General features: G+C 48.0%; 1 non-coding gene across 1 annotated transcript; it reads right to left on the bottom strand.

Moving 5' to 3' along the window:
- Positions 1-10,312: 10,312 nt before the first annotated feature.
- Positions 10,313-10,449, bottom strand: LOC119942996. Its single transcript, XR_005455485.1, has one exon. It is a non-coding gene; the product is annotated as a small nucleolar RNA SNORA7 (small nucleolar RNA).
- Between the last annotated feature and the right edge of the window lie 413 nt (positions 10,450-10,862).

Below are 10,862 nucleotides of genomic sequence, written 5' to 3' on the forward strand. Positions count from 1 at the left end.
AGTTAATAAAGCTCTGTGATAGCCATCTCCCCAGGCTGGGAGCTCCAGGTGTGAAAGGCCTTTGAAATGGGCTGTTCACAACTAGCCAACCAGCCAGTTCTCCCTTTGATGTGGGTAATCTCTCCTAAATACCTGCAGTTTCCCTAGGCCCTGGGATTTAATTAAAAGGGAGGGAGGGGAGAGGGGCCTGGAGGAGGCTAATCCAGATTGGGGGTAGGGGGGCAGCTGCATCTCCTCGGGGGTTAGAAGCAGTTTCCTGCTCGAGGTGGGGATGAGGGGGTATCCAGGTGGCTACAAGGGGTGGAGGCTGGCTGGTCCATCACCTGGGCATTTGGCCCGTTGGGAGGCCAGGAGGTGGGGATAGCTGAGAGGAGGCAGAAGGCAACAACCCCTTAGGACAGCCTGCCTAGAAGACTTACCCATCCTCAGGAAAGCAGGATTTTGAGTCCCGAGCCCCTCCAACCTCTTTGTCACCCCCAACATTCATTCATTCAATCGTATTGAGCACTTACTGTGTGCAGAGCACTGTACTAAGCGCTTGGGAAGTACAAGTTGGCAACACAGTGCCATATACTCTCCGGTCTCTCAAAAGCTGGTGCCTTGGCTCGGGAAAACTGGGGCGGCGGTGCCCGCCCCCCACCCCACCACATAGGCAGCTTGGGGTTGATTGGCAGCTGAGATGTCAAGGTCAAAACCGGGTAGGGAACTAAAAGGAGGGCTCAGCCCAGGTAATCATAATAATAATAATGTTGGTATTTGTTAAGCGCTTACTATGTGCAAGGCACTGTTCTAAACGCTGGGGTAGATACAAGGTAATCAGGTTGTCCCACGTGGGACTCACAGTCTTCATCCCCATTTTACAGATGAGGGAACTGAGGCCCAGAGAAGTGAAGTGACTTGCCCAAAGTCACACAGCTGACAAGTGGCAGAGTCGGGATTGGAACCCATGACCTCTGACTCCAAAGCCCGTGCTCTTTCCACTGAGCCACGCTGCTTCCCCAGGTCTACTTCAGATCTATCAATCAATCACTGGTATTTAATAATAATAATGATGGCATCTGTTAAGCGCTTACTATGTGCAAAGCACTGTTCTAAGTGCCAGGGGGGATATCAGGTGATCACATTGTCCCACATGGGGCTCACAGTCTTAATCCCCATTTTATAGATGAGGTAACTGAGGCTCAGAGAAGTTAAGTGACTTGTCCAAGGTCACACAGCAGACACATGGGGAAGCAGGATTAGAACCCATGACCTCTGGCTCCCAAGCCCGTGCACTATCCACTGAGCCATGCTGCTTGCATTTACTCTGGGCAGAGCCCTGTAGTAAAGTTCTTGGGAGAATGCTCCATTGTTAGTAAATATGATCTCTGCCCACAAGCAGCTTTCAATCTGGCTTGGGAGACAGACACTGAAATTAAATATAGAAAGCCTGGGCAAGGTGATGTCATTATTGAAAATAATAATAATGATAATAATAATAATTGTGGCATTTGTTAAGCACCTACTTTGTGCCAGGCACTATACTAAGCTGGGGTAGATGCAAGCTAATCAGTTTGGACAGTTCCAGTCCCACATAAGACTCACAGTCTTCATCCCCATTTTACAGATGGAGGTAACTGAGGCCCAGAGAAGTGGAGTGACTTGCCCAAGGTCACACAGCAGACAAGTAGTGGAGCCGGGATTAGAATCCAGGTCCTTCTAACTCCCAGGCCTGTGATCTACGGTTCTGACTGTGAGCCCACTGTTGGGTAGGGACCGTCTCCATGTGTTGCCAACTTGTACTTCCCAAGCGCTTAGTACAGTGCTCTGCACACAGTAAGCGCTCAATAAATACGATTGATTGATTGATTCTGGCAGCCCTTCTCCTGGCCACACTGGACTCTGTGTGCTGGATGGTATTTGGGAAGTGCTTCCTTTCATTGTCGTATTTATTAAGCACTTACTGTGTACAGAGTACACAGAGTACTGTACTAAGAGCTTCTCTACATGAGAAGCAGCATGGCCTATTGGATAGAGCACAGACTTGGGAGTCACAGGAACCTGGGTTCTAATCCTGATCTACCACTTTTCTGCATGTGACCTTGGGCAAATCACTTCACTTTTCTTTGCCTCAGTTACCTCATCTGTAAAATGTGGGTTAATAATGTGAGCCCCATGAGGGACATGTCCAACCTTGATTAGCTTATATCTACCCCAGTGTTTAGTACAGTGGCTGGCATATAGTAAGCACCTAACAAATAAATAAATGTGGGTCCGCATCTTGCCCAAGCGCAGGACTTTCGAATTGGACTTCCCCACAGCACCTGTATATATGTTTGTACATATTTATTACTCTATTCATTTTACTTGTACATATCTATTCTATTTATTTTATTTTGTTAGTATGTTTCATTTTGTTCTCTGTCTCCCCCTTCTAGACTGTGAGCCCACTGTTGGGTAGGGACCATCTCTATATGTTGCCAACTTGTACTTCCCAAGCGCTTAGTACAGTGCTCTGCACACAGTAAGCGCTCAATAAATACGATTGATTGATTGACTATAGTCCCGCCTAGGATTGACTGACCACCCAGGGTGGGTTGACCAATGTGGCCATAGATGCGGGTGGAGGATTCCCTCCCTGACTCTGCCTTGCTATTTCCTCCCGGCAAACTGGGGCTTTACAATAATAATAATAGTAATGATGGTATTTGTTAAGCGCTTACTATGTGCAAAGCACCGTTCTAAGTGCTGGGGGATACAAGGTGATCAGGTTGTCCCTCGGGGGGCTCACAGTCTTAATCCCCATTTTACAAATGAGGGAACTGAGGCTCAGAGAAGTTAAGTGACTTGCCCAAAGTCACACAGCTGACAATTGGTGGAGTCTGCAATCATCTCCATCTGCAATCATTCTGGTACGGTATCCATAGAATTTTCTTGGTAAAAATATGGAAGTGGTTTACTATTGCTTCCTTCCTTGCAGTCAACTTGAATCTATGGCCACGACTCTCTCCCGTGCCACTGCTGCCCAGCACAGGTGTGTTTTGACTTTTATCAGATAGCCTTCCACTCACTAGCCACTGCCCAAGCTAGGAATGGAATGGGTAGGCCTCTGCTTGACTCTCCCTCCTGTAATCGAGACCGATGGAGTACTGGAAATTCTCCAGGTGTGACCCCGAGAGCGGTGTGCATTTTCACCAATCATGACTGAATGGAAAGAGCATGAGGTTGTCAGTCCCGAGACCTGATCTCCAGTCCCAGCTGTGGCCCGTGTCTACTGTGTGTGAAAGCCTGAGGGCCTCAGATCCACCACTCTTGCGGGGCCACTACCACCAGCAAAAGCAGAGAAGCAGCATGGCCTAGTGGAAAGAACATAGGCCCGGGAGTCAGAAGACCTGAGTTCTAACCCCCAGCTTTGTCACTTCCCAGCTGTGTGACCTTGGGCAAGTCACTTAACTTCTTTATTCATCCATTTCTTCACCTGTAAAATGGAGATTAAAAAGTCTGTTCTTCCTCCACCTTAGACTGGGAGCCCCATGAGGAACAAGGACTGCATCCAAAATGACTATCTTGTGACTACTCCAGGGCTTAGCTAAGGGCTTGACACCTAGTGAAATAAATACCACAATTATTATTATTATTATCAAGTGCTCAGTACAGTGCTTTGCATACAGTAAGTGCTCAATAAATATGGGAAGCAGCGTGGCTCAATGGAAAGAGCACAGGCTTGGGAGTCAGAAGTCATGCGTTCTAATCCCAGCTCCGCTACTTGTCAGCTGTGTGACTTTGGGCAAGTCACTAAACTTCTCTGTGCCTCAGTTACCTCATCTGTAAAATGGGGATTAAGACTGTGAGCCCCACATGGGACAACCTGATTACTTTCTATCCTCCCCAGCACTTAGAACCCTAACCCAAACAAGGTAATTTGCTTCAAAGCCCAGGATGAAGCCCGCTCAGTCCTCTGGGGGCCAATAAAGGATTTTGTTTGCCACTTTTTTTCTTTTTTTTAATGGTATTTGTTAAGCTCTTACTATGTGTCAAGTACTGTCCTAAGCTCTGCGGTAGATAGGAATTAATCAAATAGGACACAGTCCCTGCCTCATATAGGGTCCACAGTCTAAGTAGGAGAGAGAACAGGTATTATATTCTCATTTTGTAATTGGGAAACTGAGGAACAGAAAAGTTAAGTGATTTCCCATGGCCACACAGCAGACAAGCGGTGGAGCTAGGATTAGAACGGAGGTTCTCTGGCTCCCAGACCTGTGCTATATCCACTAGGCCATGCTGCTTTTAATGCTCTGGGTGGGTCTTCCTTCTCCTTAAACTCCTGACAGTCAGCAGGAGCCCCTGCCTCTGAGTTCGACTTTGCAAATGTTAAGGGGAGGAGGAGAATTTGGCCCAGAGTTTTCCAAAAAAGGAGAATTTGTGTCCAAGCTTCCAGTTCTGGGGCCCAGGAAGGCCCTGGGGCCGTGAGGCGGGAGTCCTCGGCACAAGGCCAGTTGGACAGGAGCTGTTTTTGCAGACGGGGCAGCCGCTGAAGCAGCCGACGGGGCAGCCGCTGAAGCAGCCGACGAGGCCTTGGAGGCGACAGCCCAGGCTGCCCTGGCTGAGAGCACCTTTGGTGTCACGACCCCGGGCCGCTACAGACCACAAACAGGAACCAGCCTGCAGGACCCAGCCTTCCGCTACTGCTCGTCTTCAGGAAGACCCTGGTGAAAGAGCAATCAGGGAGAGAGACGACAGCTCCTCCCAAGGAAAAGCCCTCCCCACCGCCCGGCCTCGGTTTCCTCCACAAACAACAAAGATCAGGAAAATAAAGCCACTTAATATCCCCTCTGGGGTCCCGGGAGTGGTTGGAGAGGCAGGAGAGGTGGCAGGAGTGTCTGTTGGGGGAATGTGGGGGTGTTGAAAGGAGAGCAGCTGCTTGGGGGCTCAGAAGGCGGATGCTCTGGGGCTGCTCCAAAGTGTTGGCAGCCAGGAGCTGCAGAGGTCCAAGGCTGGAAGCTTCTCCCACTCCGCTGTGGGCCTGGTGGCAGTGCCAAGGCAGTGGTTGTGTGGGCCCTGATAGATTGGGGTGAAGGGCACCATGTCCTGAACAGGACAGAGCTTGGGGTCTCCCAGCAGGCAAGGAGAGGAAGGTAAGCAACGGCTAGCTAGGGAGCCACTCAGGGCACCCCTCCTCCTTGCCCTGTGGCCAAGAGCAGCTCTGGGGATGGGGCCCAGAGCTGAGCATAGTAGTAGTCATAGTATAGTCATTGTCAAAGCACTGTGTACTAAGGCCTCGGAAAGAATAAATTCATTCATTCAGTCGTATTTATTGAGCACTTACTGTGTGCAGAGCACTGTACTAAGCACTTGGGAAGTACAAGTTGGCAACATAGAGATGGTCCATACCTGACAACGGGCTCACAGTCTAGAAACGGGCTCACAATGCAAGAATTAGATGGCCCCTGGACCTCAAGGGGCTCACTGTCTGAAGAACAGGGGGAAAGGAGACAAGTGACAGACTGCTGAGGGAAAAATAAAACAATAAGAACATAACATTAGAGAAGCAGCGTGACTTAGTGGAAAGAGCCCGGGCTTGGGAGCCAGAGGTTGTGGGTTCTAATTCCGGCTCCGCCACTTGTCAGCTGTGTGACTTTGGGCAAGTCACTTCGCTTCTCTGTGCTTCAGTTCCCCCATCTGGAAAATGGGGATGAAGACTGTGAACCCCACGGGGGACAACCTGATCACCTTGTATCCCCCCCAGCACTTAGAACAGTGCTTCGCACATAGTAAGTGCTTAACAAATGCCACCATTATTATTATTATAACATTAAAGACAAGGATGGGAATAGAGAAATGAAATAAAATAGAAGGCACTGGGCTAAAAAAGCGTGGCTAGAAGAGCTTTTCATGGCTCAGTCTAAAAGCCATGGCCACAGTTAAGGCCACAGCCGCAGCCTGCCCGATATTCTGCATTTTGTGGAGGTGGCCTTGCTGTGGCCACTGCTTCTGTCCTTCCCACTGAGATGGAGGCAGGTAGGTTGGGATGGAGGCCCCAGATGGGTTACCAGCCAGAGTTACCGGTGAAGCAGATCAGCCCCCTGGTGCATTGGGATTGCCCTGGGCAAGGTTCAATCCACCCTTCGGGCCAGTTGAAGGCAGGCCACCTGCCAGGCAAGGTGGATGTCTGGGTTTCAGAGGCCAAGCCTGCTCTGGGGAAAACAGTCTCCGTGTGCTTCATTCCTTAAATGAGCCTGTCACTCTGCCCTTAGGGCCTGGAGCCCCAGCACTTAGAATGGCAATTTCCCAGCAGTTTGTACCCATCAGTGAATTTTTTTTTAACTGGCATTTGTATAATAAGCTATGTGTCAAACACTATTCTAAACTCTGGGGTAGATACAAGTTTTAGTTTAGGTTGAACAAAGTTCTAGTCCCGCATGGGGTTCACAATCTAAAACAATCTCCGGTAGGGGGGAGAGCTGGTATCTTCATTTTACAGTTGAGGAAACTGAGACCCAGAGAAATCAAGTCACTTGCCAAGGGTCATGCAGCAAGAATTTGGCAGAGCTGGATTTGGCAGGCCCATGCTCTCTCCACTAGGGAACACTGCCTCTCACTAGGATAGGCTGCTTCTCACTAGGACACGCTCTTGTTTCATTCTCAAATTTGTCTCGTTTCACCTTGGGAGTGGTCTCCTGTGCAGGTAAAAACCCATCCATCCTCTGTCCTTGGCCCAGAGCCGGCTCCTTAGCGAGAACCCAATCTCTTTCTCCTTTCCTCTTCCTGTCCATCTCCTTTGCCCCTCTCTTCTCTCCCCTTCCCTCTCCTCCTCTACCCTCAAGGCCCTGCAGGAGAGCCCTGGCACTATTCGGATTTCCCCAAGACATTTCATGGCACTGTGTACTTTCTGGGTGCAGAGCACTGTAGTAAGTGTTGGGAGAGTTCAATAGAATTAGTAGACACGATCGCTGCCCTCATGGAGCAGAGGAGGCAGACATTTATCTTATATAATAATTTATTCAAGTTCTCCGGGAGGTTGGGAAGGGGCCCTTCCCAGCCCTGGAGAGTTTGGCAATTCTCATTCCCTTAGCTACCACCTGGTTGAGACCACTCAGCACCAAATCAGCAGACCCTGCCCCAGCCCTAGCCCCAAGGCCAGCCTGCACCGAAGCTTTGATCTGCCGCTCCTCTCCCTTGAGCCCCCTCACCAGTGAAACACAGCAGCTGCTCCTCAGTTAAAAACTGAGCTTCTGGGGATCACTCTAGACTGAGCAAAGTCTACTCCTGTTTGCCCGCCTGCATCCCCTCACTGAGATGAGGAGCGGTGGCTACACCCTCTCCCACTTGGGCCCCCTGGAGATCCCTTTCCCAGATGGACTGGCAGCCTACAATGCAAACTCACTCTCCCTTTGGTAACCTAGATGCCCCAGACCCACCCAGGAGAAACTGCCCTTGTCCCTCTCCTGGATTCCCTCCCAGGAACACAGGCCTGGCTCAAAGACAAGACTGTGTGGATCAGTGGAAAGAACCCGGGCTTGGGAGTCAGAGGTTGTGGGTTCTAATCCCAGCTCTGCCACGTGTCTGCTGTTGACCTTGGGCAAGTCACTTCACTTCTCTGTGCCTCAGCTCCCTCATCTGGAAAATGGGGATGAAGACTGTGAGCCCCATGGGGGACAACCTGATCACCTTGTATCCCCCCAGCACTTAGAACAGTGCTTCACACATAGTAAGCACTTAACAAATACCATTATTATTATTATTATTGAAGTCTGCAGTGCCACCATTGTCAGCAAAGCAGCTTCCTTGACCTGAAAGGCCATTGTGGGGACCCACCTACAGAACCAGAAGGACCAGCCAAATTACCAGTAAGGCATAGGTAGGAGGTCCCACCTCAGGCAACAATAAACATACTTGTTGTTCAAAATGAAAAATTCCAGAAATAATCATATTTATTGAGTGTTTACTGTGTGCAGAGCACCTTACTAGGCACTTGGGAGAGTACAACATAACAGACACATTAACTGGCCACAACAAGTTTACAATCTAGAGGGGTGGGCTTACAGTTGTTGCAGCTATTGTTGCATTTCTCTAGTGCCTGTGGTTGCAGAATTCAGTATTGAGCAACAGTATTTATTGCTGGCTTACTGTGCCCAGAGCACTCTACTAAGCACTTGAGAGAGTACAATAAAATAGAGTTGGTAGACATCACCCCTGCTCACAAAGAGATTGCAGTCAACCAGATATTTGGAAACTTTCAACAGGGTGTCCAAGACCTTTAAGCTCCTCAAGGAGCTTACAAAATAATGGGGGAGGCAGGCAGTCATAAATTGAAAACCTAAAATAGGAACCGGAGTAAGAGCATAGATTCAAATGATTATAACCAATGTAGGTAAGTCAACAATAAGATAAACATCAGGTAAGAAGTGGAGTGGGAAGGGCATGATGTGACTAGTGAGGTGGGAAGTAGTCAGGGAAGCTTCCTAGAGGAGAGGGTTTTTAGGTGGGCTTTGAAAGTAAGGAAGGATGCAGACTGGCAGATTTGAGTGCCAGAGGGATCCAGGCAGGCAGAAGAATGTGAGCAAAGTGTTGGTTAGATAGGAGTATTGAGCAAAGTACAGCTAAGAGGAGCAAAGCTGGGAGGAAGCAAGAGAAGAGACTGGAAAAGTGAGAGAGGAAATCATCGATGGACAGCCTTAAATCCCAGGGTGAAGAGTTTCTGTTTTCTGTGGAGAGAAACCAGCAGGCAGTGGAGTCTGTCAAGGAGAGGACGGAAGCATTCCAAACCGAGTTTTAGGAAGATGATCCAGGTGGCTGATGGTAGTTTAGGCTGAGCAGTTGGAGATAGGGAGCCAAGTGAGGAAACTGATGTGGGAATTCAGCTGAGAAGTGATGAGACGTGTTGAGGGGGACTTGATCAGACTGGTGGCCATGAGGGTGGAGAAGAAGAGGTGGAATCAGGGAACATTGTTGCGGCCCAGAATTTCCCTGAGAACTAATCAGCAGATACTGCAGTGCTCTCACCTATTTTCTAAGCCATTGCTCACACTGAACCTCAGAGTGGTTTAGTAAGGATTGAACAAGGTCTAGGGAGAGCTTTCTGACTTTCTTATGAAAACCAAGGAAAATTAAAACAAACAAATTCATGGGCTATTTCATGGGGATAGAATACTAGTTCTCCCTCCTACTTAGACTGTGAGCCTCACGTGGGACAGGGAACAAATTAGTTCAGTACTCACCAAATAGTTGGTGCTTAACAAATGCCACTTTAAGTATTATTATTATCAACAGAAATATACAATTGCTTCCACACAACTAAACAAACTGTAGCCAGAAAATGCCAAGAGCATCAGAGCAGGACAGTTTAGCATCACTACACAACCACTAAGAGTTGAAATGCCTCATGTTAGAAATTGATGGCAAAACCACCCTTCACTCTGCAAAAGTCACCACCCCAGCCCCCATCTCTCCTTTAGCCACGCTTTGACCAGCTGCATGGCCTCATCCAGGGCAGGAGCATCAAACCCACAATTAGTCAAGCCATATGCTCTCTGGAACACCAGGCTTTCTGAGGGACAACTGTTCTCATTGTCACCCAGTGCCTTAATAAATATGGAGAGGACACCCAAATAGTGGTAGATAATGAAGCGATGGTAGAAAGTGAAGGAGTGGAATAAGCACCACAGAAGCCTTTTGGTCTAGTCAATCAAGTGATCAATCTTATGTAGTACCTACTCTAGAGCATAGAACACTGTACTAAGCTCTTGGGTGAATACAGTAGAGTTAGTAGACATGATCTTTGGCCTCAAGAAGCTTACCCTGAAATTATTACATATAGAAGGAAGTAATATAAATATATTTACCCAAGAATTATGATGGGGTGTGAGTACCCAAGCAATTAGATGACAATGAAGTGCTCAAGTGGCAGTAGAAGAGGATATACGGTAGGGGAGATGAGAAGACCTCCCAGAGATGTGATTGCAGGAAGGAGAGAAGATATAAGCAAGAGCTTGGCAGCAGCAGAGAAGAAAATGGGGCACAATAAGGAGGTTGGCTTGAAAGGAATAAACCTGCATCCTGGGGTGTGGTGTCATAAAAGAGAGAAGGATACATAGATGAAAGAGAGCTGAGTGTCTTAAAACCAATCTTGTCTTATGCTGTTGAGTTATCTCTGACCAATAGAGACTCCATGGACACCCCATTTCCTTCTGTAGTCATTCTGGTAGTGTATCCATTGAGTTTTCTTGGTAAAAATATGGAAGTGGTTTACCACTGCCTCCTTCCACACAGTAAAGTTGAGTCACTGCCCTTGACTCTCTCCCATGTTACTGCTGCCCAGCACAGGTGAAATTTGACTTGGAGCAGATTGCCTTCCACTTGCTAGCCATTGCCCAAGCTAGGAATGGAAGGGAATGCCTCTGCTTGACTCTCCCTCCCACAACCAAGACTGGTAGAGTACTAGAAACTCTCCAGGTGCCATCCTAAGAGGGGCTTAAAGCTGATGGTCAGGATTTTATGCCTAATACAGAGGGAATGCAGGTTAACTATTGGAGATTTTGAGAAGGAGGGAAGAAATAGCAATGAACAATCAATCAATCAATCGTATTTATTGAGTGCTTACTGTGTGCAGAGCACTGTACTAAGCGCTTGGGAAATACAAGTTGGCAACAGAGACAGTCCCTACCCAACAGTGGGCTCACAGTCTAGAAGGGGGAGACAGAGAATAAAACCAAACATATTAACAAAATAAAATATAGAATAGATATGTACAAGTAAAATAAATAGAGTAATAAGTATGTACAAACATATATACATATATACAAGATTTTAGAAAAATGATCCAGGCAACAAAGTGAAGTATGTACTGGAGAGGGGAAAGACTGAAGGCAGAGAAACCAATGAGG

This window comes from Tachyglossus aculeatus, chromosome 21, assembly GCF_015852505.1.
Source record: "Tachyglossus aculeatus isolate mTacAcu1 chromosome 21, mTacAcu1.pri, whole genome shotgun sequence".
NCBI lineage: Eukaryota > Metazoa > Chordata > Mammalia > Monotremata > Tachyglossidae > Tachyglossus > Tachyglossus aculeatus.